Genomic DNA, 7371 nt, shown 5'->3' with positions numbered 1-7371 from the left:
CATGAATGGGAATCACTGAGCCTCAATATACGTATATATGTTTATTTGTCTATAGTATAAGTGCCTATATGACTATCTTAAAACTTATTCTTTCATATCATACACATGTCTGAGTATTTAAGTCTTAGTTTCTATACTAGATTATAAACTTTTAGATGCAAAGTAGTGTTAGATTCTTTGCAATTTCTCATAGTCAAATGTATGTGACTGATACTCAGGATTTTTGGTGTAAAACAAAGATAAAATAGACTGTGAATTCTCCTTCCTTACTGGAGTAGAACAGAATTTTCTGAGTAGTGAAATACTCAGTGGCCCTTATCGAAGCTGCAGCTGCTTCCATATAGCTGCTGTGGTCAAAAAGGAGCCCAAAGTGACAGTTTTCCTTGACGGTCGCCGTTCTGTTTGCTGTAACTGATCTGTAACATTTCAGGAAAAGAGTTCCCATTGTACTTGCCATTTCTCAGGTACAACCAGAGACCATTATTAGAACTGACAACGTTTTCAGAGGCCACCAGAAATGTTTCATTGAAAGAATAAGGCTTTTGAGAAGTGGCTTGCAGAGGCCAAGAACCAGTATGCAGATGCAGATGTGGTTGTGGCAGAAGAAGGTTCCAGCATGACTGATGTTGACCTTTCTGGTGAGTGCAGAGGACACGACAGTGATGGAATGCAGGCCTCAGGACCAGTTTGCCCCGTTTTTTAACTGGCAGTGCCTGATACTGAAGTAACTGAAAACACCAGCTTGTCGCTGGAGCCATGCTTTAGAATAAGGCCTGTTGCCGGTAAAGCGGTCTTCATCTACGTGGATCTACAGAGTTGGGAGAGAAACAAAAAGGCAAATGAAGACAGGGGGCACTTTCAGGTGGAAACAGCTGTTTTTGTTTTTGGTGATGCTGCTACCTGGCATATAAATGACCAATGAAAGACTCACAGATATAAAAAAAAAAGAAAGAAATACTCAGAATGTCTCTGCTTATTTCTCACTGCCATCTACTGGTGCCTGATGTTACTTCTGATTAAGTTGTTTCAGGGAAGTCTATCATAGGGACTTAACAGAGAAAAAGAAGTTCTTGTTCGGTCGCTAAGTTGTGTCAGACTCTTTGCGACCCCATGAACTGCAGCACTCCAGGCTTCCCTGTCTTTCACTATCTCCTGGAGTTTGCTCAAACTTAATGTCCATTGAGTCAGTGATGCTATCTAACCATCTCATTCTCTGTCACCCCCTTCTCCTCTTGTTCTCAAATTTTCCCAGCATCATCAGGGTCTTTTCCAATGAGTCAGTTCTTCGTGTCAGGTGGCCAAAGTATCAGAATTTCAGCTTCAGCACCAGTGCTTCCTTTGAATGTTTAGGGTTGACTGGTTTGATCTCCCTGCTGTCCAAGGGACTCTCAAAGAGTGTTTTTTAGCACCATAGTTTGAAAGCATCACTTTTTCAGCACTCAGCTTTCTTTATGGTCCAACTCTTACATCCATACATGATGACTGGAAAAACTATAGCTTTGACCAAATGGATCTTTGTTGGTAAAGTGATGTCTCTGCTTTTTAATACACGGTCTTTAAGTTTGTCACAGCTTCTCTTCCAAGGAGCAAGCGTCTTTTAATTTTGTGGCTGCAGTCACCATCTGCAGTGATTTTCAGTTCAGTTCAGTTCAGTCACTCAGTTGTGTCCGACTCTTTGCGACCCCATGAATCACAGCACGCCAGGCCTCCCTGTCCATCACCAACTCCTGGAGTTCACTCAAACTCATGTCCATCGAGTCGGTGATGTCATCCAGTCATCTCATTCTCTGTCGTCCCCATCTCCTCCCACCCCCAATTCTTCCTAGCATCAGACTCTTTTCCAGTGAGTCAACTCGACGCATGAGGTGGCCAAAGTATTGCAGTTTCAGCTTTAGCATCAGTCCTTCCAATGAACATCCAGGATCGATCTCCTTTAGAATGGACTGGTTGGATCTCCTTGTAGTCCAAGGGACTCTCAAGAGTCTTCTCCAACATCACAGTTCAAAAGCATCAATTCTTCAGCGATCAGCTTTCTTCACAGTCTAACTCTCACATCCATACATGACCACGGGAAAAACCATAGCCTTGACTAGATGGACCTTGGTTGGCAAAGTAATGTCTCTGCTTTTTAATATGCTATCTAGGTTGGTCATAACTTTCCTTCTAAGGAGTAATTGGAGCCTCCCAAAATGAAATCGGACACTTTCTACTTTTTCCCCATCTATGTGCCATGAAGTGATGGGATCTGATGCCATGCTCTTCATTTTTTGAATGCTGAGTTTTAAGCCAGCTTTTCACTCTCTCACTTTCATCAAGAGGCTCTTTAGTTCCTCTTCACTTTCTGCCATTAAAGTGATGTCATCTACATATTTGAGGTTGTTGATATTTCTCCTGGCAATCTAGACCCCAGCTTGTGAATCATCCAACCCAGCATTTCATATGATGTACTCCATATATAAGTTAAATAAACATAGTGACAATATACAGCTTTGATATACTCCTTTCCCAGTTTTGAAACAATCCATTGTCCCAAGTCCAGTTCTGTTGCTTCTTGTCCTGCACATGTTTCTTTGGAGGCAGGTAAGGTGGTCTGGTATTCCCATCTCTTTAAGAATTTCCCAGTTTGTTGTGATCCACACAAAGTCTTTAGCATAATCAATGAAGCAGAAGTAGATTTTGTTTTTCTATGATCCAGTGGATGTTGGCAATTTGATCTCTGGTTCCTCTGCCTTTTCTAAATCCAGTTTGTAGATCTGAAAGTTCTCAGTTCACATACTGCTGAAGCCTAGCTTGAAGGATTTTGAGCATACTCTTTCTAGCAAGTGCTATGCTGTGCTTAGTCGCTCAGTCATGTCTAACTCTGCAACACCATAGACTATAGCCCACCTGACTCCTCTGTCTATGGAGATTCTCCAGGCAAGAATACTGGAGTGGTTTGCAATGCCCTCTTCCAGGGGATCTTCCCAACCCAGGGATCGAACCCAGGTCTTCCCAGTTGCAGATGGATTCTCTACTGACTGAGCCACCAGGGAATCCCAAGAATACTGGAGTGAGTAGCCTATCCCTTCTCCACGGGATCTTCCCGACCGAGGAATCAAACCTGAGTCTCCTGCATTGCAGGCTGATTCTTTACCAGCTGAGTTACCAGGGAAACCTGCTAGCATGTGAAATGAGTACAGTTGTACAGTAATTTGAACATTCTTTGGCATTGCCTTTCTTTGGGATTGGAATGAAAACTGACCTTTTCCCGACCCGTGGCCACTGCTGAGTTTTCCAAATTTGCTGGCAGCACTTTAACAGCATCACCTTTTAGGATTTGAAATTGCTCAGGTAGAATTCCATCACCTCCACTAGCTTTGTTCATAGCAATGCTTCCTAAGGCCCACTTGACTTCACACTCCGGGATGTCAGGCTCTAGGTGAGTGATCACACCATCAATGGTTATCTGAGTCATTAGATAGATTAGATTTTTTGTACAGTACTGAGTATTCTTGCCACTTCTTCTTAATCTCTTCTGCTCTGTTAGGTCCTTGATAGTTTTGTCCTTTATTTATTGTGCCCATCTTTGCATGAAATGTTTCCTTGATAGCTCCAGTTTTCTTAAAGAGATCTCTAGTTTTTCCCATTCTATTGTTTCCCTCTATTTCTTTGCATTGTTCACTTAAGAAGGCCTTCTTACCTCTCCTTGCTATTCTCTGAAACTCTTCATTCAGTTTGGTATACCTTTCCCTTTCTCCTTTCCCTTTTCTCAGCTATTTGTAAGGCCCTCCTCAGACAACCACTTTGCCTTCTTGCATTTCTTCTTGGGGATGGTTTTGGTCACTACTTCCAGTACAATGTTACGAACCTCTGTCCATAGTTCTTCAGGTACTGTCTACCAGATCTAGTCCCTTGAATCTATTTATCACCTTTACTGTATAATCATAAGGGATTTGATTATGAAGTCATAAAAATTCTTTGAGTAGCACCTTTCAAATGAAAAGTTGCTTTCTTGATAAGTAAAGCTATCTTACGTGTAAAATAATAAAGACTACCTTCTAAGATTTCCATAATATCTATTATTATACCCTCTAAGTATTATAAGATGGAGAAGCTCTATACAGTTAGCGAAAACAAGACCAGGAGCTGACTGTGGCTCAGATCATGAACTCCTTATTGCCAAATTCAGACTGAAATTGAAGAAAGTAGGGAAAACCACGTGATCAGATCAGTCCATGTGATCAGATCAACTAGTTTCCTGTGATTATGATTTCAGTGTGTCTGCCCTCTGATGCCCCCTTGCAATACCTACCGTCTTATTTGGGTTTCTCTTACCTTGGGCGTGGGATATCTCTTCACAGCTGCTCCAAGAAAGCGCAGCCGCTGCACCTTACCTTTGATGAGGGGTATCTCCTCAAGCCGTCCCTCCTGACCTTGAACGTGGAGTAGCTCCTCTCGGCCCTCCTGTGCCTTCGCAGCCACCACCTATTGGACATGGGGTAGCTCCTCTCGGCCACTGGAGAAGGGAATGGCAAACCACTTCAGTATACTTGCCTTGAGAACCCCATGAACAGTATCAAAGGGCAAAATGATAGGATACTGAATGAGGAATTCCCCAGGTCGGTAGGTGCCCAGTATGCTACTGGAGATCAGTGGAGAAATACCTCTAGAAGGAATGAAGGGATGGAGCAAAAGCAAAACCAATACCCAGTTGTGGATGTGACCGGTGATAGAAGCAAGGTCCGGTGCTGTAAAGAGCAATATTGCATAGGAACCTGGAATGTTGGGTCCATGAATCAAGACAATTGGAAGTGGTCAAACAGGAAATGGCAAGAGTGAACGTAGACATTCTAGGAATCAGTGAATTAAAATGGACTGGAATGGGAGAATTTAACTCAGATGACCATTATATCTACTACTGTGGGCAGGAATCCCTTAGAAGAAATGGAGTAGCCATCATGGTCAACAAAAGAGTCCTAAATGCAGTACTTGGATGCAATCTTAAAAACGACAGAATGGTTTCCATTCATTTCCAAGGCAAACCATTCAATATTACAGTAATCCAGGCCTATGCCCCAACCAGTAATGCTGAAGAAGCTGAAGTTGAACGGTTCTATGAAGACCTACAAGACCTTTTAGAAGTAACACCCAAAAAAGATGTCCTTTTCATTATAGGGGACTGGAATGCAAAAGTAGGAAGTCAAGAAACACCTGGAGTAACAGACAAATTTGGCCTTGGAGCACGGAATGAAGCAGGGTAAAGGCTAATAGAGTTTTGTCAAGAGAACGCACTGGTCATAGCAAACACCCTCTTCCAATAACACAAGAGAAGACTCTACACATGGACATCACCAGATGGTCAACACAGAAATCAGACTGATTATATTCTTTGAAGCCAAGATGGAGAAGCTGTATAGAGTTAGCAAAAACAAGACCAGGAGCTGACTATGGCCCAGATCATGAACTCCTTATTGCCAAATTCAGACTGAAATTGAAGAAAGTAGGGAAAACCACTAGACCATTCAGATATGACCTAAATCAAATCCCTTATGATTATACAGTGGAAGTGAGAAATAGATTTAAGGGACTAGATCTGATAGAGTGCCTGATGAACTCTGGATGGAGGTTCGTGACATTGTACAGGAGACAGGGACCAAGACCATCCCCATGGAAAAGAAATGCAAAAAAGCAAAATGGCTGTCTGAGGAAGCCTTACAAATAGCTGTGAAAAGAAGAGAAGCGAAAAGCAACGGAGAAAAGGAAAGATATAAGCATCTGAATGCAGAGTTCCAAAGAATAGCAAGGAGAGATAAGAAAGACTTCCTCAGCGATCAATGCAAAGAAATAGAGGAAAACAACAGAATAGGAAAAACAAGAGATCTCTTCAAGAAAATTAGAGATTCCAAGGGAACATTTCATGCAAAGATCAGCTCAATAAAGGACAGAAATGGTATGGACCTAACAGAAGCAGAAGATATTAAGAAGAGGTGGCAGAATACACAGAAGAACTGTACAAAAAAGATCTTCATGACCAAGATAGTCACGATAATGTGATCACTGACCTAGAGCCATACATCTTGGAATGTGAAGTCAAGTGGGCGTTAGGAAGCATCACTACGAACAAACCTAGTGGAGGTGATGGAATTCCAGTTGAGCTATTTCAAATCTTGAAAGGTGATGCTGTGAAACTGCTGCACTCAATATGTCAGCAAATTTGGAAAACTCAGCAGTGGCCACAGGAATGGAAAAGGTCAGTCTTCATTCCAATCCCAAAGAAAGGCAATGCCAAAGAATGCTCAAACTACCGCACAATTGCACTCATCTCACACGCTAGTAAAGTCATGCTCAAAATTCTCCAAGCCAGGCTTCAGCAATATGTGAACCGTGAACTCCCAGATGTTCAAGCAGGTTTTAGAAAAGGCAGAGGCACCAGAGATCAAATTGCCAACATCCGCTGGATCATGGAGAAAGCAAGAGAGTTCCAGAAAAACATCTATTTCTGCTTCATTGACTATACCAAAACCTTTGACTGTGTGGATCACAATAAACTGTGGAACATTCTGAAAGAGATGGGAATCCCAGACCACCTGACCTGCCTCTTGAGAAACCTGTATGCAGGTCAGGAAGCAACAGTCAGAACTGGATATGGAACTACAGACTGGTTCCAAATAGGAAAGGAGTACGTCAAGGCTGTATATTGTCACCTTGCTTATTTAACTTCTATGCAGAGTATATCATGAGGAACGCTGGGCTGGAGGAAGCACAAGCTGGAATCAAGATTGCTGGGAGAAATATCAATCACCTCAGATATGCAGATGACACTACCCTTATGGCAGAAAGTGAAGAGGAACTAAAAAGCCTCTTGATGAAAGGGAAAGAGGAGAGTGAAAAGGTTGGCTTGAAGCTCAACATTCAGGAAACAAAGATCATGGCATCTGGTCCCATCACTTCATGGGAAATAGATGGAAAAATAGTGGAAACAGTGTCAGACTTTATTTTTTTGGGCTCCAAAATCACTGCGGATGTTGATTGCAGCCATGAAATTAAAAGGCGCTTACTCCTTGGAAGGAAAGTTATGACCAACCATGATAGTATATTAAAAAGCAGATACATTACTTTGCCAACAAAGGTCCATCTAGTCAAGGCTATGGTTTTTCCCGTGGTCATGTATGGATGTGAGAGTTGGACTGTGAAGAAAGCTGATCACCAAAGAATTGATTCTTTTGAACTTGGTGTTGGAGCAGACTCTTGAGAGTCCCTTGGACTGCAAGGAGATCCAACCAGTCCATTCTAAAGGAGATCAATCCTGGGTGTTCATTGGAAGGACTGATGCTAAAGCTGAAACTCCAATACTTTGGCCACCTCATGCGATGATTTGACTTACTGGAAATA

At 42.2% G+C, this 7371-nt stretch overlaps 1 non-coding gene across 1 annotated transcript; it reads left to right on the top strand.

Moving 5' to 3' along the window:
* The first annotated feature begins 307 nt into the window (after positions 1-307).
* Positions 308-442, top strand: LOC129538745 (small nucleolar RNA SNORA16B/SNORA16A family). Its single transcript, XR_008682288.2, has one exon. It is a non-coding gene; the product is annotated as a small nucleolar RNA SNORA16B/SNORA16A family (small nucleolar RNA).
* The last annotated feature ends 6929 nt before the right edge of the window (positions 443-7371 follow it).

This window comes from Moschus berezovskii, chromosome 2 (genome assembly GCF_049115385.1).
Source record: "Moschus berezovskii isolate FMDL1 chromosome 2, NW_MosBer_1.0, whole genome shotgun sequence".
Lineage (NCBI taxonomy): Eukaryota > Metazoa > Chordata > Mammalia > Artiodactyla > Moschidae > Moschus > Moschus berezovskii.
The sequence above is the reverse complement of the archived record's forward strand: the minus strand, read 5'-3'. Positions and strand labels throughout refer to the sequence as shown.